We start from the raw sequence: 24,466 nt of genomic DNA on the forward strand, positions 1-24,466 counted from the left end.
GGGATTGCTGGGTCATATGGTAGTTCTATTTTTAACTTTTTAAGGAACCTCCATACTGTTCTCCATAGTGGCTGTATCAATTTACATTACCAACAACAGTGCAAGAGGGTTCCCTTTTCTCCACACCCTCTCCAGCATTTGTTGTTTGTAGATTTTCTGATGATGCCCATTCTAACTGGTGTGTCTTTCTCACCTTTTTGATGCCCTTTTTTCCCCCACTCACCTTTTTTGATTCACTCACTACCCGGGTCATTACTTGTCTCTACAGTTAGCTAAGTTCCATTTCAATTCAAATCAATTCAATTCCATCCCAAGAATTCTGGCATTGTGCAAGCCAGGGCCTGGGGAGCTGGGCAGACACATAAAATAGACCATCTCTGAGGTACAGGCGAAGATGTGCTCTTTGAGATTTACAGTGGCCCCCACCCCAGCACACTCCATTCCTCGTGCTTTGATCTCCTATAACACTTTGTGTCCATGAGGTCATTATGGAAGAGACTATGTACCGCTCTCCATCACAGCTTAACTGTGTGTGTGTCTGCATGTGCATGCATGTTCTTGTACACACGTGTTTGCATGTGTGTGTTTCTGTGGGCACGTGTGCGGGTGTGCATGCTTGTGTGTGCGTGTGTGCTTAGAGTTTAAGTTCCTGAGGTGCAAAGATAACATGGTGAGTTTCCTCTGACTTTTCCACAGATCTTACCCAAGGCAAGGCACAAAGCTGCTATTCAAGAAACACACGAATGAATGAATGAATGAACAACCGAACGAACGAACTAACGAAGGAACGAACCATAAACCCTAAACTGGCGCTCAGGCTGAGGATCTGGGAAGAGGGTTCCACTGGGAGTCAGGAGTTCTGCATTTGAAACGCGACAGGTCCTGTGTGACATGGGCAGGACTTGCCTCTCCTGTTCCTCCGTGTTCATCCCTGACAATTGCAGGGATTGGATTAGATAGTTCTTCCCAGTTCTGAGGACGCTCTGAAGCCTCCATTCCCCAACAGGCTCTGTTCCCAATTGTCAGCCCCACTCAGTCCCTCCAGACGCAGACTTCATCAGACCCATGAAGGCCCCAGTCCAGCTTGGGAGGGCTTCATGCTCCCCTGCCTCACGGGACTCAAGGATATTTTGTCTAAATTCTCCAGGAACAGAGAAAAAGCACAGAGGCTTTGGCTAAAACCCAATGAGCAGGTCTCTCTGAGGACAGGGATTAAGTTTGTCTCTGCTGATCTCCCCTCTAGTCGCCTCCCCTGTCTGGGAACCAGCTTCGGATTCTCTGGGGTTTATCCTCCCTCATATGGTTCCACTCCCTTTGTGTTACCCTTGTGCCATTTTCAGCCATCCCTTTGGAGCGCCTCTGCGAAGAATAGATCCCCAAAGAACAAAGCAAATTTTGGTCCAGGCTGGTTCGAAATGAAGTCCCTCTTCCTTCAATAATTGCAATTTGGGAAAGAAATGAGACCCTCCTGACTCTCTGGCCTGGGGTAACTCTGCCAGACCTCTCACCAGACCTAAAAGACCATCTCTACTGGCGAGGAACGGGACAGCCTCAGGGGCCCAGCTTCCCTTCATCCCAGCCCAGGACATTTCAGGCTCTGACAGAGCTGCTGGTGATGGGCTGGTGGCTTGATTCTTACAGGATTATCTGGATTTGGAGGGTCTCGCAGGGGTCAGCAAGTCTGGGAGGATCGAGCCTAACTCCACACAGAAGAGGTAGGCAGAGGGGTCTCTATCTCTGAGTGACCCCTTCTGTCTCAGAACTGCCTCTGCTCAGGGAAAGAGGCCTGACGCCTCTCAAGGGTCTCACTTCCCCCACCTCACCCTTACCTCCCAGATATCACTTTTGGGCTATAAGGTGCTACTTCTGTTGACCAAACACCAACAGGAATGTGAGCTTTATGTAAAGAGTGGAGGATGCTTTTGAATAATTATGTGATATTTTTAATCCAAGTTTTAAAAATCCTAATGTTCCAAAAACAGAGGAAACACTGATGCTTCAATATTCAAACTGAAAAATCTTTTACTCAAAAAAAATAAAGTCTTGGAGTTCATAACCAATTGGCGGTCTCTCAGAAAGCCCCTTTTAAAAAATATTTTTTGGCCGCGCAGCATGCGGGATCTTAGTTCCCCGATCAGGGACTGAACCCAGGCCCATGGCAGTGGAAGCGCCAAGTCCTAACCACTGGACCACCAGGAAATTCCCAGAAAGCCCATTTTTAATGACCTTGATTCTGACTCACCTTACTTAGAATATATGACTTTTATGCCCCACACACACATGCAACACACTTGCTCTGTGATCCTGGGCAAGTTTCTCAATATCTCTGGGTCTCAGTTTACTAATTTATAAAATAAACATAATTTACATAATAAAAGATTGGATAACTATGTCCAAGTTCCCTTCCAACTCTTGAATTCTATGATATCAAGGGAATTCTGAGCATGCAAACTTACTGCAGCAGCTGTACAACAAGCAAACTATTTTGCCCTGGATAATCCTCAGGGCATCCCTCCAGCCACGGGCTATGGATGGGGCAGAGCTGACTGAACTAGTGAGGGAGACAAAATACTGCTCATGCTTTCAAGAAACACCTCTGTGAGCTACCCGAGGGCAACACCACATCTACCTTGCTCACTGCTGAACTGCTGTCACCTAGCACAGGCTCCTGTACATAACAGCTACCCAAAACAGTCGTTGAATAAACAAGGGAATTAACTAACTAATTCATTAAGGCATGCATGCTGTGTCTCTTCCAGGATTCAAATAACTCTTTTCCCCCCAAATGCAAAAGTTTTTGTCACTAGAACACCTAAGATGAATTTTTTTCAGAGGATTCTAGACCAGGTATTGGTAAATGTATAACATATTAAAACAGATCCAAAGTAATTCCTATGAAAAGCCTCCTCCCCCAAACGTAACCTGCGATGATACAAGCAAACAGATTTATTGACCCACTGCACCCAGGTAGAATGTTGCAGAGGGAATCCTGAAACGATGTCTCATTAGGAGAAGTGAGGCCATGGTTTTCATTTTTCTAGTAGAAGATGGATATCAGAAGTGGAACCAGTATTTGGACTGATTATTTTCTTAAGGCAAAGGTCGGTTCAAGTGAGGTGAGGTGATGAGTGAAGAACAAAGTGTTACAGAAATCCAGACATGCTGTGGTGATAACTGCGTAATTGATGGGAGAGGGGTACTGGTTCTTATCCTCCAGACCCTCCCCTTTATGGCCATTCTCTGGCCAAACCAAAGGGTCAGCCACAAAAGCAGCCTCTACACCACTGTCAGGATGCTAGGCGACATTATCATCTCAGAAACAACAGTTTGGAGTTGGACAAATCTGGCCTCCCTGCTCCGTTCATCAGGTGATGAGTTGTTGGATCGTATGATGTGATTATACTTGTTCACCCACAGTCAAGACTCCGGAGACTCTACACTCGGCCACCACCATGGACATGGAAATGAAAAGGGTGATGTTTAGGCTTTGTGGAATCCCAGGTTAAAAATCATGTCCTAGAGTCCATTTGGGTTTACCTTAGAGAGAAAGGTGGCCATCTCCTTCAGTTTCAAAATAGATTGTTATACCTAGTCAGTAATATTTATCCAGGTGTAACACAAAATGTTGACAATGGCACAGATAACTCCCTGGCCCTTTACAGAAAAAGTTTCTTGATTCCTGGTCTAAGGCACTATTATGATGGGCCATTTGGGTCATATTGTAAGTTCCCCAACCTGGCCACTGTAATTCCACACTATTCTTGGAGGGGTTCTGCCATATTATAAAATATGCACAAGAATTTGGGTTACAATGAGACTCCTACAAAGAGTGGGCCTCTAGCCTATTGGAGAAGCAGACTTAGATTGAGAGGACCCCACGTAAGTTAAAGACATTTGGCCAAATGAGTTGCTTCTGCACCTCCTGTCTCGGGCTCCCAACCAGAGGGTAGCTATCTCCAGCCGCAGTCCCTCAGCAAAAGAGGTGTTTGGAAATTTTGTCTCCCACATCTACCCTCTGGGACACAAACTCAGGATGGAGGCAAACATTTTCAGATGGAGAGCCAAGCTGAAGTTCATCCTCTGAAGGTCACCTTGGTCCTTGGGGCTGGTTTTGGCCATCGACTTATTGGTACTCATCTGCTGACTATGCTATGGCCATTTTTTCCCCTTAGAGACCAAGAAAGTTTATGACTAAACAGAACAAGACAAAGGTGAGATCAGATGAATAATGTCTAAATTGGAGAAAGCCCTTGTTCAGTTAGAGAAAGTTGTTCTGATAGAAGGAAAACTGACTTTTACTGATCTAGTGCAGCACGGGAGAACACTACACTGACAATTCTTAAATGACCTCTTGTTTGGAGAAATGAATGCATTTTATTTTACTCCTCCTTGTGGGGCTCAGAAGCTCCTAGAGCAGGATATCAGAATAGGACACACGCTTAGACTGGTTAATTTCTTAAGGCGAGGGTCCGTGTATAAAAGGCAAGGTTCGGCTTCCCTGGTGGCGCAGTGGTTGAGAATCTGCCTGCCAATGCAGGGGACACAGGTTCGAACCCTGGTCTGGGAAGATCCCACATGCCGCGGAGCAACTAGGCCCGTGAGCCACAACTACTGAGCCTGTGCGTCTGGAGCCTGTGCTCCACAACCAAAGAGGCCGCAATAGTGAGAGGCCCGCGCACCGCGATGAAGAGTGGCCCCCGCTCGCCGCAACTAGAGAAAGCCCTCGCACAGAAACGAAGACCCAACACAGCCAAAAATAATAAATAAATAAATTTAAAAAAAAAAAGAAAAAAAGGCAAGGTTCTAAGCAAAAAAAGGAAGTCTTGTACTAGTCACCAGGTCTTCTGATGTTGCTACTGCACAACTGATGCGAACTTCTGGTTCTTACTGCCAGTCATTCTATAGTGATAATGGCTGTCACTTCTTGAGCCAGACAACGTAGATGGTTTACCTCTGTGTAGCCTGTGCCAGACACTGTCCACATTCCATCTCATTTAAAGCTCACAACAACACTGTCAGGTTGGCATTATTCTTCTTTCCATTTGACAGAGGTGGAAACTGTAGCACTTGCCCAAAATGTAGCAGTTAGTAGGTGCCCAAGCCAAAGCTAGCTCTTTCTCTGCATCGGTGTCTCACTGCCTCTCCCATGGGTGTGACCCCATGAACACTGAAGCCCTCATTCCCAGATTCCCCTTCTACTTGGTCTTCAAGTAGTGGAGATGTACCTCTCAAAGTCCCCATACCCAGCAGTCACACACCTTCACACTCAGAAGGCCTCTTCCCATTTCTCTCCCTCCTCACTCAAAGTTCAAAGATAAAGCCATGTAAAACAATAATCACTTAAAGGGTGCTCAACCTCATTAGTCAAGCAGGAAATGCAAATGAAAACCCAAACAAAATGAGATACGATCAAACTCCCACCAGACAGAATAGTTCAAATGAAAAGCACTGATAATAGCAAGTATTGACAAGAATACGGAGCAACTGGATCTTGTATAATGGCGGGAATGTGAATGGGTATAACTTCTTTAGAAACTGTTTAGCAGTGTCTGCTAAAACTAAACATATACCTTCCCAGATACAGATCCAACAGAATTGGGTACATGCTCAAAAGAGTGCTATTTCTAATAGCTAAAAACTAGGGATTACTCAAAATATCCATCAGTAGTAAAATGGATAAATATACTATATTCACAAAATGGAATACTATACAGCAGTGAGAATGAATGAACACAACTCACATAACAACATGGATGAATATCAAACATAATATTGAACAAAGTTGTACGCACGAGAATATATACCATATGATTTCATTTATAGGAAATACCCAAACCGTTTTGATCAGCATAATGGTTACCCTTGGCAGGAGGATATAAAGACTGGAAGGGGGCGAAGAAAAGGGCTTCAGTAATGTTCTGTTCTTTGATTTGGGTGAACACAAGTGTGTTCCCTTTATGAAAATTCATTGAGCTCTACTCATAATTTGTACCCTATTCCAAATGCATATTATACGTAAAACTGAGAGCTTAAAACAGATGAAGGTGACTTCCCCGGCGGCCCAGTGGTTAAGACTCTGCGCTTCCACGGCAGGGGGCACGGGTTCAATCCCTGGTCGCGGAACTAAGATCCACAGGCCGCGCGGCACAGCCAAACAAAAAACAAACAAACAAAAAAATAAAGGTATATAGCCTCTTCTTTCCATCCCACTCCATCCATCTTCACCCAGTAAAGTCCATTTCAAGGGGAAGGAGTTACAAATCCAGAGGGCCTGTGTCTGAAATGCCATGTTCATTGGTCCCTGGGATGGAGGTTCCCAGGTTCTGAATACCCTGCCCACCCCAGCGTGCAAAGTGTGCACACTCTGCAGTGCACACTTTGGTCTTGCACCATGAAGATGACAGACTGGAAGTAATGGGGCTTTTAGAGCCAGATAGACCCCAGCTCTGCTACTCACCTATATGGGGCATTGGGCAAGTCCCTCCCTCTCTCCAAGCCCCTATTCCCTTATCTCCAAACAGAACAGTAGCACATGCTGTTCGTTGTCTACCCCAAAATCATTCCTTCCCACTTCTTTGCTTCCCACTACAGCTGAGCACCCCCGTTGCGTGACTTCCTAGCCTCTCAGGTTGCTAGATCAAGAGCGTGTGAGCCTTCGAAATGCAGCATGGGAGGGCACTTGTGTTCTTGGTTGACACACTGTTGTGCCAACCTGGAACTCTGGCTCTGGACAACTGGAGGGAGACAGAGGCCCTGGGTGGCCTGTGAGGCTCAGGGCGCAGGCTCTCCTGAGGGGCTTGAGAGGCTCAGCTCCCTCCACTAGAACTGAGAGGTGAGAGAGCTTTTTCCAGACTGCAGGCCAAGTCCCAGAGGAGGATGAGGAACCAGGCCTATTGCATCCAACTGTGAGTTGTTCAGAAGTGCCTTCTTATGTCATTTTCAATAAGTATTTGTACAATGCCTACGAGTGCCAGGTACCCTACTGTGTGCTGGGGACACAGTGGTAGACAAGACAGATAGGTTCCCTGCCTATCCAATGGCCACAGCAGTTCCAATGAACACAGACTTCCCAACTTTCTAAATCACTGTGAGCATAACTGTCAGCATATTCCCACCTCTGTGTTTTGAAATCCATCAATAATCCAAGGACACTCCCACAGTCCCTGGCTTGATGTTGCTCAAGATGAATTGTTTTGCAGGAAAGTGAATATTTATTGAGCATCTTCTACGTGTAAGACTTGTAAGACTTGTAAGACTGTGTAAGACTTGGTTCTATAAACATGAGGTCCATTTTCACCCCTCAGGGAGCTTACATTCTGGGGTGGTTGGAAGAGGACAAATGTTTGATCTGAGTAACACAAGTTATCATGCCTGAAGGAACCATAGGGAAGGTCCAGAGCAGCTGCGTCTGCTTTGGGGATGAGGTGACCCTAAAGGTGGTAGGATTCCATCAGGCAGAAAAGGATAGGAGATGACCCACAAGAACAAGTTAAGGGGCAATGCCCAAATGGGGAAAGAAAACAAGCTGAGGATGGGGATAGGAATCAAACTGGCCTAGAGACGTGGTTTGCAACCTGATCAGAAGACCTTAAATACTAAACCAAAGAATTTGGACTGCATCCTATGGGCAAAGGGGCATTTCAGGCCAGGAGGTAATGTGACAGACCCAGTGCTGTGGGAAGATTACTTTGACATCTGTGATGGAGATGATTAAGAAGGAGGAGACCCTGGAAGCAGCAAACTGAGGCCTGAGCAGCTTCAGAGCTTTCAGAGAGGGGCTCACACCCTCCGGGTTTGATTCCTGGCTCAGTTGCTCTGCTAAGACTGAGCACATCCTGCTGTGGAAGACTGCTGGTCGCCTCTCAATATCCACTTCCCTCTCTCTCCTTTCTAACAAAATCTTGAGTTGGTCTGGGGCAGCAAAATTCCCTGTTAAAAATATTCACCTCCTCCAAATCTAGCTGAAGATGTCCATATTTCTGGCCAATGAGGCATACAAAGAATTTTATAGTGGGGCTTCTGGAAAGGTTCTGTTTTCTTGATAAAAAGACATTGATCCAGCCAGCACACATTTTTTCCTTACCCACTTCTTCCAGCCTGGAACTCAGTTGTGAAGCCTGGAAGTGGTGCAGCCATTTGTGACCATGAGGATAAAAGCTACCAGTCAAGGATGGCAGAGCAGGAAGAGAGCAGGAGTCTTGATTCTTAATGACTTTCGTGAACAGCTGTACCAACCTGGACTGCCTATCTCTAGCCTTCCTATTATGTAAGAAAAATAACTGTTTAACTTGTTTAAGGTTTCTCTTAAGCAGCCAAATGTAATTCCTAACTGATATACATGGCTACCCTGAATGCCTCACTTTCTCCCTCTTTTCATGATCTCACAGCCTGGCACAGGAATGGATTATCCATCTACCACGTGCTTTTCAGAAGCTGCCCACAAGAACAGCTGAAGAGACCCTCAGTCTATACTGCCCCCTTGGTCCCAACTCTCTCAGTCTTGCAGGGCCTCCCTAGCTTGCCTGGATCTTCCAGAGACCAGAAGGCAATGCCAGCTGGGACAGCCCCAGGAGATCTGCAGCTGTGAATCCTAGGCAAGAGTCCTAGACCAGCAGTCAGAAGTCCTGGGATGCCGGGCCACCTCTGCTACTAATCAGGACATGACTTTGACCCAGTCACTCCCAATGCCCTTGGGCCTCAGTCACCCTATCTTGGGAATGTGGGGACTGAGCTAGGTCAAAGTTTTCAAAGCATGCATCAATTAGTTTGCATTTAACTGTAAATAATAAAAGCAAGCAAAAAATGAACAGCAAAATATCAAAAAGATAGTGTATTCAAACAGGCTTAAACAATGAAGAAAGTTATCATCTGATAAAGTCCAGAGACAGGACCACTCCAGGGCTGGTATGGTCAGCTGCCCACCAATGTCGTCAGGCACTCTGCAGTTCTCCATGGATAGCTTTGCCCCTGATCTGGCTTTCTTCAGGGGCACAGGTTGGCTACCACAGTACCAGGCAGCACAACCAAGGCACACCCCTAGCCAAGAATGAAGTGGATCCATCTTTCTTGTGTTTGATTTTTAGGAGCAAGAAGTTTTTCCCACAAGGCCCTATCAGACTTCCTTTTACCACTCACTGGCCAGAAGTGCCCCTTTCCAACCCATCACAGAAAAGGAAAGATGGGATTGCCATCTGGTCTGAACGTATTCCGGAGAGCCAACCATGACCAGTGCAGAAAGGGAGCCCTCTTCTCTAAAGAAATACCACATGACCCCATGAGGCAGAGCAGATAAAAGCAGAGGCCCTTGGAATGAAGTTAGGAATGGGAAGAAGGCTAGCCCCACTCCTACGGTCCTCAAAGTCCCAGTCACAGAACCCTGGAGCCCTTAACACCAGTTTGAAAGCCACTGGGCTTGATCTCTAAGGCAGCTTCTCACTCCAACACCCCATGGGTCTCTGCTTCTATGATTCATGGCTCTAGCAGAATGGGGTCAATAAGAAAGGGGAAACGACCCACATCCCCTGAGGTCACCCTGAAGACGGGTCCAGTCAAAGGGCCTGGGGGCTTCTTCTAGCCTGGCTGCAGCTAGGAAAACTCTATAGATTGTGTTGTACACTCATCATAGTGACACACACTCATACAACCGTTTCCAGTTTGCAGGCACACATAATCTCACCCAGTCTAAGAAGCTGCCTTATGAGTAGCGTATGGCGCAGATGGCTCTAAACGAGAGCCACAGAGGTGGGGAAACCGAGGCATAAAACAAGGAGGCCTTGGCTCGCAAAGCCAGGGTCTGGAAGAGCCTAGCTGGAACCACAGGCTGCCAACTTGGCCTAAGGGTGAGTGACGCTCCTAGGAAATTGAGGATACAAGGAAAAAAGACATAGGCATGACGGCAAGGCCCCAGATCACGGAGGCTCGGGCTTGCTGGCTGGGTGATTGGGTCTCTCAGTCTCTCTGAGCCCCACTCCCCTCAGGGTCACTGGGAGGATGGGGCGGAGCCCTGTGAAGGGTTGTTTAAAAGAGCTGTGGGATCTTCCAGGCTGAGGCTGCAGACAGCTTGGGGAGGGCAAGCTCTGTTTCCTTACTTCAGACTATACCTGAAGGAAGACTGGGCCCCAACCACAGACTGCCACCCTGTGCCTGCCACCTCCTCCTGGGCACTTCCCCCACTCCCTGGAGGCAGATGGCTGCTGAGGGCGCTCCCCACAACCCGGCTCATTAAAGATTTGCTCTGTCAAGCAGCAATCAAAATAAACAGACCAGCCTGAAAGCCAGGGAACTAAAAACCAATTAAGAGGGAATGGAGATGGAAGGAGGGGTGGAAGCAGGAGGGGAAAAGAGGCCGGGGCTTTCCAAAGACTCAGTTCCCATGGCAGCCAGCTTCCAAAATAGTCTGGGAATGAAAAATAATGAAAACCACAGCGGAGAGAAAAGCGATCCTGGCAGAAGAGTCCCGACCTCGGGATTGGCTAAATCCCCTTGCTCCTGGCTCCCAGAGGGCGCCTCGTGGGTCAGAGCACCGGTGACCTGTCCCTCGCTGCCACCACCCCCCCGCCCACCCGTTCCTCTTTTCCTCTCAAGGCTGTGAATGGTGCAGACCCTTGCAGGCCCTGCTGCCAAGGCCCCAGGGTGAGGGAGCCACAGTCAACACCTGCCCCACGGGGAAACTGTGATGGAGACGGGGAGGGCTAGGGACAAGACCGGAAGGGGAAGTTCAGGTCTGCCAGCCTGGTTTCAGAGGGCTTCCTGGAGGAAGTGACATTCAGACTGAGATCTGAAGTAAGAGCTGGCCAAGAAATGAACAGAAGGAAGAGCGCCTCAGGAAGAGAGAAGAGGAATAGAAAAGGCCCGGGAGTGGAGGAGCAGAAGAGAGAGAAACACCAGAAGTTGGGTAGGGCTGACAGTTATTGAGCTGGGCATGCTCTGTGGCAAGCTGAGTGCTTTTAATGCACTGAATCCTGAGTGGTAAGAACCCCAGCAGGCTGCGACTCCCAGATTTTGTAAAGGTGGTGGAGCCAGGATTCCAGCCCACATCTGCGGACACGACACCTGCCCCCTTTCCCCTCTGCCTGGAGCCGGGCCTTCCGGGGAGCCCCCAGTTCCCTGCCCCTTCCCCTACCCGGGTGACAGGGGACCCTGCATGGCATTTCTAGCGTCACTTCCTAATGATATCTCCGAGGAGGCCCCTCAGCCCACCAGGAGGCATCACCCGAGGCATCACCGTTTAACCATCTCCAGACCCCCTTGTGGTCTGGTTTCTGTTTCATTGGTGAGGCAACAGGAAAGCTGAGATCCTATTAAGCTCACTTGCAGTTGCCAAAAAGGAATAACGGCCAAGATTAAGTTAACCCTTTCACACTCCCTCGCTTCCTGAGCCACAGAAATAAGAGCCCTGAACCAGATTACCATCAAGGGAAGCAACACCTCAGCCCCAGAGGAACGGGTTCCCAGGCCCAGAGGGACACCTGGCCTCCCCAGGAGGCCGGACCGCTCGGGAGCCTGTTCTGCACCAGCGTAAGCAACGGCGTGATAACGGGCAGTGCCCTGCCCAACAGCACTTACTCAGTGGACGGGCTCCTAGTTGGGAAGCAGGACGGTGCTAACTGGACCTGGGTCTTCCAAACAGGAAGAGGCGAGGTGAAGGCTGTGGAGTTCAGGGGCAGCTCTTAGGCTCTGACTGTTCACTCTCTTTCCAGGAAGCCAAGCCAGCACCAAGTGGGAGTCCACTGGAAATGGGGTGCACCTGAGAAGGCAAAAGCACAGCCATCAGATCCCAACTTCGTGTCCTCTGAAGTCTCTGAGCAGGACAAGGGGAACATGCGCCAAGGAAAGAGCACTGGACTCAATGTCCAGAAAGCTGGCTTTGAGTAGAGTACCTGTCCTGTCCTCGTGGTGAATGAAGCATAGACTTTGTAATCAGAGCCCCCCAGGCATCAACCTTAGTTCCATCATCTGGTAGCTGTGTGATCATGGGCAGATGACTCCTTCTGAGCCTTGGGTCTCCTCAACAGTAAATGGGCATAATAATACTGACCCCATAGGGAGGGTCTCTATAAGGGTGACAAAAGGTGCCAGAGTACCCAGTGTAAGCTGGGGGTGGAGTAGGAACTGACTAGCGTTCCTTCCTCCCCTAAGCCTCAGCTTCACCACCTGTAAAATGGGGTACCAACTCTCCTAGGTTAAGTGTGCAAAGCGCTCGGAAAACTGCAAAGGCCTATGGATTCGTGCAAGGGGCCTCTGGCTGGGGAAGATGCTGAATCCCTCCCTTGCCAGCCCACGCTACCCTCAGCATTTCTCTCACCTGCCGTCAGCCGTAAGGCCTTCCTTACCCTGCACATCCCCTTCCTGGGTGGCCTTGAGGAGTCTCTGGGGCCACAGAGTTAAAAGAACATTTATGGGGCAAATATAAGAAACTCACAGCAAGTATAAGAAATCGGGATTACGATGCACCCCCGCTCCCTGGCTTCCCACTTACTGTTGAAGGAGATGAGGCCCGCGCACAGAAGGTGACCCTCCTGAAGTCATGGCTTGTAAGTGTCTGGGTTTGGAACCCCAGGGCTGTCCCACTCCGCGGCCATTGCTCCTGCCCCATCCACACCCCCAGTTCACTGGCTGAATGACTCCCAGGCCTGAGGGGCCTGTCCAGGGCCAGCACAAGGAGCCTCCTGAGACCTGGGGTGGGTCCCTCTGCCTCTGGGTGCCGAGAGTGGTCACCCTTCCGCCAACGGGAGAGAGTGACAGGCTGAGTTACCACCGGCTTCCTCGCTGGCCGAGGGCTGCCCGGAAGTAGCCCACAACGTGATGGGAAGGACAGCCTGCCCGGGAGGTGGTGACCCTCAGCCCTGGGTTTGAATCTGCACTCAGCTGTGCAAACCTGCACAACCCTGAACCTCTCTGGCTCTCAGTCACCTCAGCAGTACATCTGTAAATCCAGGAAAAACGTGCCCCATCTCACAGGCTGTGGGAAGATTGGAATGAGATGACTGACAGGTGTTGAAAACAGGCAAACCTTGTTGTCTTTCGTAATTAGCACACTCATTATTTGTTTGTGTTTCTAAGCGGCAGATTCACTAAGTGGGTTAAACAGCTTCTCACTCCCCACTCCTTGGGCATCCCCATCCTGTTGACACTAGTCCTCTTTGTGCACCAACAGTGAGAAGATGAACCCGTGCCCGAGTCAGAACATCCTGGTGGAGCAGAGTCGACTGCGTATCTCAAGGGCTGGCTGTGCTGACCCTGAGACAAACTGAGCTGAGAGAAGCCACGTGTGGTTCCTCCATCTGACTCCCATAAATTAATAAGATGACGCGTCAGGTCCGTAGCCACCTGACACATTTGCGTGGGGCACGGGGCTCGCCCTTTACAGACAGAATCCTAGGAGCACCACATCACAGCCCTGTGATGGAGCAGTGACTGACTTATTTCCTCCCTTCCTCCCTCCCTCCCCCACTTCCTTCCTTCCCTCAGATTTCCACCTTTGATCCCTAAAGCCACATTTCCAGGCAGTCCCAGGGCTGTGCCAGGGGAGGAGGGACTGCTGGCCTCAGGGCCCCCGTCCTGGGCAGGCAGGAAGGGCCCAGCCATCTGAGAGGACCCAGGGGAACTGACCCAGTCAGAGCAGCAAAGGGAACAGAGCAGGGGCAGAGATCTGGGGCTCAGAGAAGGCGTTTGCTTGGAGATTTGGGGCACCAGGCCAAGTAGGGAAGCCCTTCTGCCTGGATGTCCATGAAGGAACGTTTCCCAGCCAGCCCCACAGATCCACACCTCTAAAGCTAATGCCAGAGGCTCCCGCAGCAAGGCCTGGGGCGCCAGAGGCGCACAGTCAAGGAGTTATCAAACCAAACCAACCAGGCAGTTAGATGAAAAGGCAGCCCCCGCCAGCATCAGAGGAAATCAGGGGAAGCACCCAGACAGCTGGGCCAGGTCTTGAGGAAGAAGCAGGGAGTCAGAGAAAGCCCAGAGCAGCTGAGAGGGGGGCTCTGGCCCCGAGAAGCTGGATTCAGGGGCGGAGGGGAAGCCCCTCATCCTGGGGGGGCTCTGAGGAACACATGTCCCCTAGGCTTTAGGTGGCTGCACTCCCATGTCCCCGGGGGCCACAGAGAGATATGCTCAGCCACTGGGCTCAAGGGGACCCTGTGTTTCTCATGGGTCATCCATTCAACTCTCACAGCCAACCCCATGAGGCAGGAATCATCATGCCCAGTTAAATCCAAAGAGTCTGCAGCTCAGAGAGGTTAACTAACTCACTGAGTCACACAGTGTCCTTGTCAGGTTCACCTGGCCGCAAAGACTCTACATACTCACTGTTTGACGGGTTAAAATCATTAACCAGTGACTGTTCCCAGCCTCCCTCTTCCCCTCTCCTGCTAAAGGGACTCCGGCCGACCCACCTCCTTGCCTCTCCTTCCCACCCTTGAAGTCATCCCTGCCGGGGAAGGTGGTTCCCTGGGCCTTTGAAAAGCAGAAATTGGAAGAAAAGGGGAATGGAGAGAAAGGTCCGAGAGGCACTGGGTGGCTTTGAGGTGGAATTATGGGGAGAGGAGAAAGCTGTGTCCTGAGGAGGCACAGAGGTGGAGAGATGTGTGGGCTCAGAAGTACCCGCTTCCGTGACTGAGAAATCCAAGGACAGAACTGAAGTTCTAGTGACATCATGTTTGGCTTCTGAACTCTGTTCTCTTGAATCAACACCACTGAGGCTGGCCCCCATGAATCACAGATGGGGAAGCATCTCATTTGTAAGAAGAGAGGAGGAAGGGAAAGGGAATTGGGACTGAGGCAAGGCAGAGGCCAGCCTCCCCTCGCAGCGTCTTTGCTTTCTGTTGTGTGGTGTTCTCCTCTGTGCACTCACCACTTGCTTTGTTCACTTTTAGTTTCTGCTCCGGTATGACTTCGGTTAGCACACAGCCCACCATGGCCACCTGCAGCAACTCTTCAGTGCTTTTCTAGAATGATGACAATTCTGTTTGCGTTCCCACTGTGAACTATTTCATTGTACTCATGTTTCCTCGTTCAAAAATCATTTTCCCACGCTTAGGTCTCTTTTTGACGGTTTTATTTATCTTTAAAGCTTAACCTTCAGCTGTTCTTTTTTTTAAAATTTTATTTATTTATTTAATTTTGGCTGTGTTGGGTCTTCATTGCTGTGCGCGGGCTTTCTCCAGTTGCGGCGAACGAGGTGCCACTCCTTGCTGCGGTGCGCGGGCTTCTCATTGAGGTGGCTTCTCTTGTTGCGGAGCACGGGCTCTAGGTGCACAGGCTTCAGTAGTTGCGGCTTGCGGGCTCTAGAGCGCAGGCTCAGTAGTTGTGGCACATGGGCTCAGTTGCTCCACGGCATGTGGGATCTTCCCGGACCAGGGCTCGAACCCGTGTCCCCTGCATTGGCAGGCGGATTCTTAACCACTGTGCCACCAGGGAAGCCCCCTTCAGCGGTTTTGATGCATCATTGTGGTCTCATGTTTTGTAGCTCCATTATCAAGTCTAGGGCTTGTGAATCTATAGAACTGTATGTTGATCCTTCAAAAATTCACAAATACAACTGGTTTATTGAAGAGTCTCAACTTAGTGGGAAATAAACACAAAAATGGCTTTATGTCTTCTATCCTCCCCTATCTATACTATGACAAATTCCTTTTCTCGTTGGTTAAAGGCTCCCTTAACTATAACTCGGTCCAACCCAACTATAACTTGGTCCAACCCATACATTTTAGTCTCCTTGAGTTTCCAGGACAATCTGGTTCTGTTCATCAAGACGCATTTCTGCTTATTGGTTTGTTTCTTCTCCTCCTCCCTTTCCCAGGAGAGGCCAGAGCTGTAGCCCCAGTTAGTTGCAATGGAGAAGGGATCTGATGTGATCTTCACACACTTTCCCCCACCTCCTCCTAGGTCCAGGTCATCCAGCGTTTGGGACAAAGAGAAGGAGGTGGAAAAGGGCACACATCTTCTAACTCATTCAGGCTGAAGTCCTCTCCAGGTTGGTTGCCTCTGCTAATTATTTAGTTAAGCCAAATGACCTCTGGCGCCTCCAGTGCAGCAGGCATTCACGGGCTGGCTCTCCCATGGGATGCAAGAAGCAAAGGGCCATTTGCTGCTGGTACTTCTCACTCAGCAGGCAGCCTGCTGCGGGGGAAGGAGGGGGCAGGCAGTGGGGGGGGGGGGCGTTGGTGGGGAGGAGATAGGAGGAAGGGAGAAAGGGGAAGACAGGAGGGGGTAACAGTAAAGAACTCAAGACCAGCTGCCTTATCCTTATCCGGCATCCACTAAACCCACAGGAAACTCGGGAACCCTGGCTTTGCCAAATAGCGGGAGAGCCGCTGCTCCATCTCCACTCTGCCAGCCAGCCCTCTCTCCTGCTCGCGTCACACAGGGGCGGACCAGAAACTCCCTTCTCCCATTTTGTGGGCCCCTTCAAAATATAAAAAGACTTTTGCAAGCACCTCCAAAAGATTTTTTTTTTAACTTTCTGCAAAGAGATTTAAATGTGGGCAAATGATTTTTGAACCATTTTGAACCATCCAGGAGACATAAATAATGGGTCCTTTAAGAAAGGATCTCTTGCATAGAGAACAGACTTGTGGTTGCCAAGGCGGGTGGGTGAGGGATGGACTGGGAGTTTGGGATTAGAAGATGCAAACTATTATACATAGAATGAATAAACAACAAGGTCCTACTGTGTAGCACAGGGAACTATATTCGATATCCTGTGATAAACCATAATGGAAAAGAATATGAAAAAGAATGTATATATATATATGTATAACTGAATCACTTTGCTGTACAGCAGAAGTTAACACAACATTGTAAATCAACTGTACTTCAATTAAAAAAAAAAGTAATGGGCCTCTTGGTGTCCCCCTTTTTTGGCTTTAAGGAAGAGAAAGGACTCCCTTTCCCTCTCCATTAGAAGGGGAAGAATAGCCTCTCCCGTTATGAGAGCTGCATACTTCCCCCAAAGCCACCAATTCCCAGCTTTCTCCAAGCCCTCTTCTACCAATCGAGGGGTTGGGACTTCCACCCAGGGGCCCAGGCAACTGCAGGAGTTCCATCTGTATAAGGTGAATGTGTCTGCATACAAGGAAATGGTGCGCGAGACAAGACTGCCAACCAAGTTGCAGAGCGGATAGCTTTGCCCAAAGAGCTATGTGCTGAATCCCGTTGGCATTTTAAACTGGCAGGCCAATTATTTGTTTCTGTCTGGACTGAATGTGCCTTCGTGAGGGGCTGTGGATAACTGTGATCACATGAAACTGTCAGACAAGCTCATCTGGACAACCTAGGGGCAGGTCAGAGTGAATTATCGTGCTTCACAGTACTTTTGAAGAAAGGCAGCTTTACTGCTTTTATGTAGATACAGTAATGGGAACCAGGTGTGACTGCTTCAAGGACCAGCTAAGAATGAGTTGTAGCCAGCAAAGCAGTTGTCTATATGTGAATGATGTGACTTTAAATGTCTTGTGTGGACATTTGTGTGGACATCGTTGTCCATCTTTTTGTACTTCCATGAAGAAAGGCTGGCTAAGCAAAGGTTAACCTCTTCCCAGCAACATCCAAATTATTCCAAACCTCAGATGACCACCTCCCGAAAATCAGAGATGTTTGCCTGAGCTGGCAGCTCATGAGGAAGCTTGCATTTCACAGCAGGAAGAGGAGTTTAGCCAAAATTTCCACATTGAGACAACCTTGATCCCAGCCCTAACCCATCTCAAAACGAGTATCTCCAGACTTGGGTGCTTAGTAATACGAGATGAACTTAGCTGAGTTGAAATATCAAGAGGAGAAAGAGGGAAAGCTGAAGGTTCCCCTATGGGACCAGACCTGGACCAGATCCAGAAAAAGGTATTGAAATCGTGACTCGTTCAATTCAGTGACTACTCTGTATCTGATTCTTTTGGGGGGGATGCTCTGATGAACAAGCCATGGTCCATGTCCTCCAGGAAAATTGAATCTTGTAGTTGAGAAGGGACATCCGTCATAACAGTGGCACAAGGCAAAGTGAAGGAGATGCAACAGGACAGAAATAAACAGCATTCCACAGTGGGGCAGAAGAACCACAGGAGGCCCTATGAAGGAGAAAACTTCTGAGGTCAGCTTTAAAGCTAAGTTTTTATTTTAAAAAAACTAAACTGATAACGGACACATAAATGAGTATCATTAGAGCACAGTTATTTGAAGAACAGTTTGGCAATATCTCCTACAGTTGAGGATATACATTCCATCACCCAGTAATTACACATCCAGGTATATATGGTGGAAGACTCTCCCACGTGGGCTAGAGGAGACACCCACAAAGATGTTCAATACCACTTTCTATGTGATGTCAAAAGACTAGAAATGACCTAAATGTCCACTAATAGATAAAAGGACGAATAAATGGAGGTATATTCATACAATGGAAAACTATACAGAGGTTGAAGTGAATGTTCTAGAGCTTCATGTATCCATATGGAAAAATTAGAAAATTTTGTTCAAAGCATTTAAGGATATCTCTGATCAATCATGAGTCGGTCACTAGGCTGACCCAGCAGAGACTTCAATGGCTGCACATACAGGAAATACGGCTTTTATGGAATTAGTCCAGCAAAGTCACTAAGCAAGCCGATAGCAACAGCAAACAGCAAACCCTTCAAGGAAAGGAGAATCTGATTTCCAGACTTGCCATGTTACATCATCTACGCCTAGACACATCATAGCCAAACTGTCGAAAGATAAGAAGAGAATCTTGAACACAGCAAGAGAAAAAACAAACAAACAAGACTCATCATATACAAGAAACTGTCAATTAAGAATTTTCTATCCAGCAGGACTGTCCTTCAGAAATGAAGGAGAAATTAAGACATTCCCAGATAAACAAATGCAACAGAAGTCACAATAAATGTACATGAGCCAACCTAGCCAGATTGTTAAATTGGATGTTTTTAATCTAGCTATACGCTATTTACAAGAGACACACTGAAATATATGGACCCAGAAAGTGTGAAGTAAAGGGATGAAGTTAAAATATAACAAAAAAATCATCACTGGAAGAAAGCTGGTATAGTAATATCAATATCAGATAAAATAGATTTTAAGGGGGCTTCCCTGGTGGCGCAGTGGTTGAGAGTCCGCCTGCCGATGCAGGGGACGTGGGTTCGTGCCCCTGTCCGGGAGGATCCCACATGCCGCGGAGCAGCTGGGCCCGTGAGTCATGGCCGCTGAGCCTGCGCATCCGGAGCCTGTGCTCCGCAACGGGAGGGGCCACGGCAGTGAGAGGCCCGCGTACCGCAAAAAAAAAAAAAAAAAAAAAAAAAAAAAGATTTTAAGGCAAAAGGCATAATTAGGAATAAAGAGGATCAATACGTAATAATGAAAGGGAATTCACTAGGAAAGATATAAGATTTTTTAATGTGTAGACACCTAACAACATGACTTCAAAATATATAAAGTTTGACAGAATTACGAAAAAGGAACCAACGTTTCTACAATCGCAGCAGATCTCTCTATAACCGAGAGAGCAAAGAGATACTATTAGTAATGATTTAAATGAACAGTCTTAACGTAATGGACAAATACAGAACACTTCACTCAGTCATTATATTCTTCTTTTTTTTCTTGGAATACTTATAAAGACTGACCGTGTATTATGCACAAACTAGAAATTAGAAATTGACAGCAAGAAATTACTTTTAAGACATTATTTTGTAAATTGATAAACACATTCCTAAATAACTCAAGTGTTAAAGAAGAAATTATAATGGAAATGAGAAAATCTTTAGAACCTAACAATAATTAACATAATGACATTTCTAAATTTCTTGATGCATCTGCCGGGATGTTAGAGAGAAAATCGCATTTTCACTTATGGCTTATGTAAGAAAAGTCAAGGCTACGACTTAGAGTTAATTGTCCAGCTCAAGTTAGGGAGGAGGGAAACAACAAAGTAAACCCAAATAATGAAGAAGGAAAGAAATAATAAGGATGAGAACAGAGATTAATGAAATAGAAAATGGACATAGCAAGTAACAATAAAACCAAAAACCTGGTTCTCTGAAAAGACTGCTAAAGGAGACCAATCTCTGGCAAAGTCGATCAATGTAAAAAGAGTGAAGGTACAAATGAACACTGGTGGAGCCAAGCTGCCACACCAACCATGAACACCCATCTTGAGGATGTTACGTACTTTCTGTTAAAATAGCTTTCTATCTTGCTTAAGCCATTGTCACTTTGAATGTCTGTTTCTTGCAATCAAACCTAATCCTAACCAACACAGAGGGCTCATCCAGACCTGGGCTGAATCTGGGCATCCCAACTAGGCTGGGCAGGATGGAGGATGGTGGGAGACAGTGATCAGGCAAAGGAGGGGTGGCAGGTCAGGCGGTAGCCAAGTTGGGTTGAGGTGGCAGCTGGGACAGTGGCCGGCAGGACAAGCGGTAACCACACTATGTGGCAGACTGCCAAGCCAGCTTCCAATAGCCCCCTGGCTTCCCAGGTGAGCTCACCCCTGAGCTGACTCTTGGGGCCCAGACCCACAGGGCAGGTCTGGTTCCTCTGGGACAGGGGCCATATACCAGACTTTTACTTGCAAGTCTCAGGAAGCCTGACTCAAACTGCTTTAAACAATAAAGACAATGTCTTCACTCATTTGGCTTAGTTCAATTCAATGGCTCAAACTACGATTCCAAAGACCCACCACGCTGGCCCCACATGGTCCCATGCTACCCACCCTCCAACAGCTCCAGATTCTTCTCTGGTGAGAGAAAAATAGCTTCAGCAGTCCCAGACCTCCCATCCATACCCCACACCATCCAGGGAGAAAGATTTCCTTTCCTAGGACCTCCCTTAGTCTAGTGATTAGTGCTCTCTCATTGGCCAAAATTAGGTTACGTGCCTTTCTCTAAGCCAATCAACTTGCTGATTGACTTCAGCCAATCAGGACCCACCACTGGAGCTGCTGCTCAGCTGAGTAACCTGGACAATTTACTGAGCCTTGCTCTCCTCATGTTTCATAGAGGATGTTAATAATACCTAACTTGTAGTGTTTTCAGACATTATAAATAAAATCAGAATTTAGCCAGCACAGTGCACGATACTCTCTGCATTTGATCAATGGTAGCCATTAATAGATATTAGCACTGGAACTTCCCTGGTGGTCCAGAGGTCAAGACTCTGTGCTCCCATTGCAGGGGGCCTGGGTTCGATTCCTGGTCAGGGAACTAGATCCCCCATGCCACAACTAAAGATCCCACACTCGGCAATGAAGATCCCATGTGCCTCAACTAAGACCTAGCACGGCCAAATAAATATATATATTTTAAAAATAGCTATTAGCACTAATACTAAAAACTGGGGCTCCATTCTCAAACCTGGAGTGAGAAAGTTGGGCTAGGGGTTTCAGTTTGAAATAAGTGTCAGTCTGGGGCTTGTTCCTGAGAAGAGGGACTGGTATCAACACTAAACTTGACCCCCAGCCCTAGGAGGTAAACTGAGGCAGTATGCCCATAGTACAGCTGAAAGCGCAGGGATCCAGGGAGGTCCACAGTTCCCCCTGACCCTCAGCAACCCCAAGAATGAAGAGCAGAGGTGACTCTGCCCAAACATGACTCTCCTCCCATTTTGTGACTTCCCTGGGGATCATGCAGGCCCCTGGGGTGGGGCTGTCCCATTAAATGGCCACATTCAAAGTGAGAGGAGCAGAAAGGCTGCAGATCCCCCCTCTGGCTCAGCTCATGGTGGGTGACAGGGTCATATGCCCTGACAGGCCTTTACCCAGGGAGAAAAATCTTTCTAATAGCCCAGAAGAATGCCCTAATCTGACATCTCGTTTAGCAGATTATTGGGCCTGGCTTTGATCTCTACTGGGCATAATGAGTGCACCTCTTGGGCCAATCAGCAGTCATTAATTAGCAGAGTGGCCTGCAGCTGGGCCTGCCCGGGAATGGGGCCCTAGGCTTGCGAATTGGGAGTTGAGGGTGATGTTTGTGAGCAAGTCAGACCTGGAGTGAAGCTACGGGATAGATCTGGGTCACCAGGACCAGCCCCGGGGTCTCTCTGGGAAAGTGCTCTAAGCTGGGCCTTCACATGACACATGTGATACACCAGGGACTGGGCAGCGAGCAACGGCCCCCACTCCCTGCAGTGCATCACCCGACAGTAAGAATACAGCACCGACTCAGCACAAAACAGACGTGTGTGACACCACAGCACAGCACCAGGATGTGCAGGCAGACAGCAGAAACCACCTGGTTCTGCATCTGGCCCTCTCCTAGAGGTCAGACCCTGCCTCTCTGACTTATTGACTCTTGACTCCCACTTCTCTCTCTTCTTGGGTCCCCAGCATCCACGCATGTGGATGGGAGCTGACAGGCAAGAGAGTTGGTTCTGGGTCTTGTGGTTTCATCGTCTCTAAGAGTAGCGGGACTCAGTCCTGCCTTAGGACTGGGGTTTCAACAGGGACGTGACTGGGAACACAGATGAGGAGGAACCACACTGGTGTTCCTGGGTCAGAGGGCCTGGCGGCACAGGGCGGGGGTGCATGCTCTAGGCTTAGCATAGGAAGAGCTGGATTTATATGCCATCCTCTGCCATTCACTAAATAGCCACGTGACCTTCAGGTAAGTCCCCTTAACTTCTCTGCGCTTTGTCCTTTGTGTCAGGACAAGGTTATTTTTCCACATGGTGGTTGCAGTATGGGCTATACTTAGTTTTTTAATAAAACCAAAATACAGAATTACTTAATACATGTATTTTAAGTGTTCAGAATTATTAATAAATTTCTAAATCAAACTAAACATTAAATTTATTTTAATTTCAAAATTAATAAACAGATAAAACGTGAAGTAAAACATTCATTTATAGACATATAAACATTAAACTTAATATTAATTCAGAATAAATCATTAGGAGACAAACATTTTAAAATAAATAATTATTCAAATAATTATTATTATTCAAAGGATAAAGAAGAAATGTAATTAACTATGAAAATTAAATATTATTTGATCTTTTTAATACAATCCTGAAAAAAAATTGTGTCATTGTTAAGGCAAGCACGTCTGTGTGCAAATTTTCCCCATTGTTGTGAGTGCTCTTTCTGATTCTACACCATTCAGGGCAACAGTGAGGAGAGAGTTATAACTAACACCAAATTCTTCTTTTGATATCATCATAAGGGGGAAAAAAAATCTATCTCTTGTTTAATAAATTTTTAATTTTTAATTTGTTTATAGCTCTTTGTTTCTTTCTGGCAGAAATGGGCAGAGACTGAGGCCTTTTTTTTGATAGTAAGCATTCACTTTCATTTTTTTAAACGAAAGCCTCCTTTACTCTCATCAGGTATAGAAGGAGACTCCCACACCAACGGCTGTATTCCTTTCAATGCTCTTGTGCTCTTTGAAGTAGAACTAGAGCTTCAGAAGAAGCTTTGCTGTGTTGATTAGCGTTTTCTTTCTCCTCTTGAGAATTATGGAAATGTAAAAACAAAAATGCTTTCTAAATGAGTGTCCCTTTGTTCTATTTGGAATTTTAATGTAGCATAGAACTCTCTGGGTGGTTTCAAGACAAATTACTCTGATTTTAGATTTTTTAAAAAAATATGAACTAATAGTATTACACTAAAAAACAATTGGTGTGTGATACATTAAAAACCCACACAGAGAGACCAATAAAAACTGGCTTTGTCCCGTGCACAGCAACAAAGACCCAATGCAGCCAAAAATAAATAAATTAAATAAATAAATTTAAAAAAAACACAAAAACCTGGCTTTGCAATGGCTTGTTCCAAATAGATCGTTTCCAAACCTTTTCTACTGTCAGGATCCTTTACTGAGGGACCTGAATGTAGAAAACAAGCAAAAGCAGGTGTCCTGGAACCAAGTGGATGCAAGGGCTCAGAGCCACTCCCCCTCCCTCACACCCCCTACACACACTCACACACATTAGCATGACGAAGGGGATAATGGCCAAAATGCCCCAGTGGACGGTAGCCCAACATTTTCGGGGGTCTTTAGACCTCTATCTAGAACCTTTCCATCCCTGAACCTTGATGAGCAGGCATGTCCTGTCTCATTCACTCCAGCCAGATGGCTGATGCCATCTTCTTCCAGGCCTCACAGCCCTTCCTGACTTCCAGGGTTTGGGTTCAGATTTCATGAGAATTGCTAGTTCTCTCATCATCCTCATCACCCGATCCTCTCCTCCTTCCTCGATCATTGTCATCACCTCAATCACTCCTTGCTCCTTGCCCCGCCCCCTGCAGCCTTCCAGCTCCTCGATGGCACAGATGGCCCTAAGAAGGCGCACCCATGGACACACACACACACACGTACACACACCATCCACAAGTCTGCACAGGACCTCCTGGAGCTCCTGACTTAGAGATGAGAGAAGGGCTTGGCAGCCCTGCCTGGCTCCCTCCACCTACCCTTGTGCATTTATTTATTTATTCAACTCATTCTTTTTTTTTTTTTTTTTTTTGCGGTACGCGGGCCTCTCA

The 24,466-nt window shown here is 47.5% G+C and overlaps 1 long non-coding RNA gene across 1 annotated transcript in view; it reads right to left on the bottom strand.

The window, feature by feature from the left end:
- Positions 1–24,466, bottom strand: part of LOC113623789 (uncharacterized) — a 154,791-nt gene that overhangs the window by 62,735 nt on the left and 67,590 nt on the right. The window contains exon 3 of the long non-coding RNA XR_003434065.1: positions 11,566–11,746. This is a non-coding gene — a long non-coding RNA (uncharacterized LOC113623789). The remainder of the gene's footprint in view (positions 1–11,565; positions 11,747–24,466) is intronic.

This window comes from Aethalodelphis obliquidens, unplaced genomic scaffold (assembly GCF_003676395.1).
Source record: "Aethalodelphis obliquidens isolate GAN/ISIS:26980383/991018 unplaced genomic scaffold, ASM367639v1 scaffold12, whole genome shotgun sequence".
NCBI lineage: Eukaryota > Metazoa > Chordata > Mammalia > Artiodactyla > Delphinidae > Aethalodelphis > Aethalodelphis obliquidens.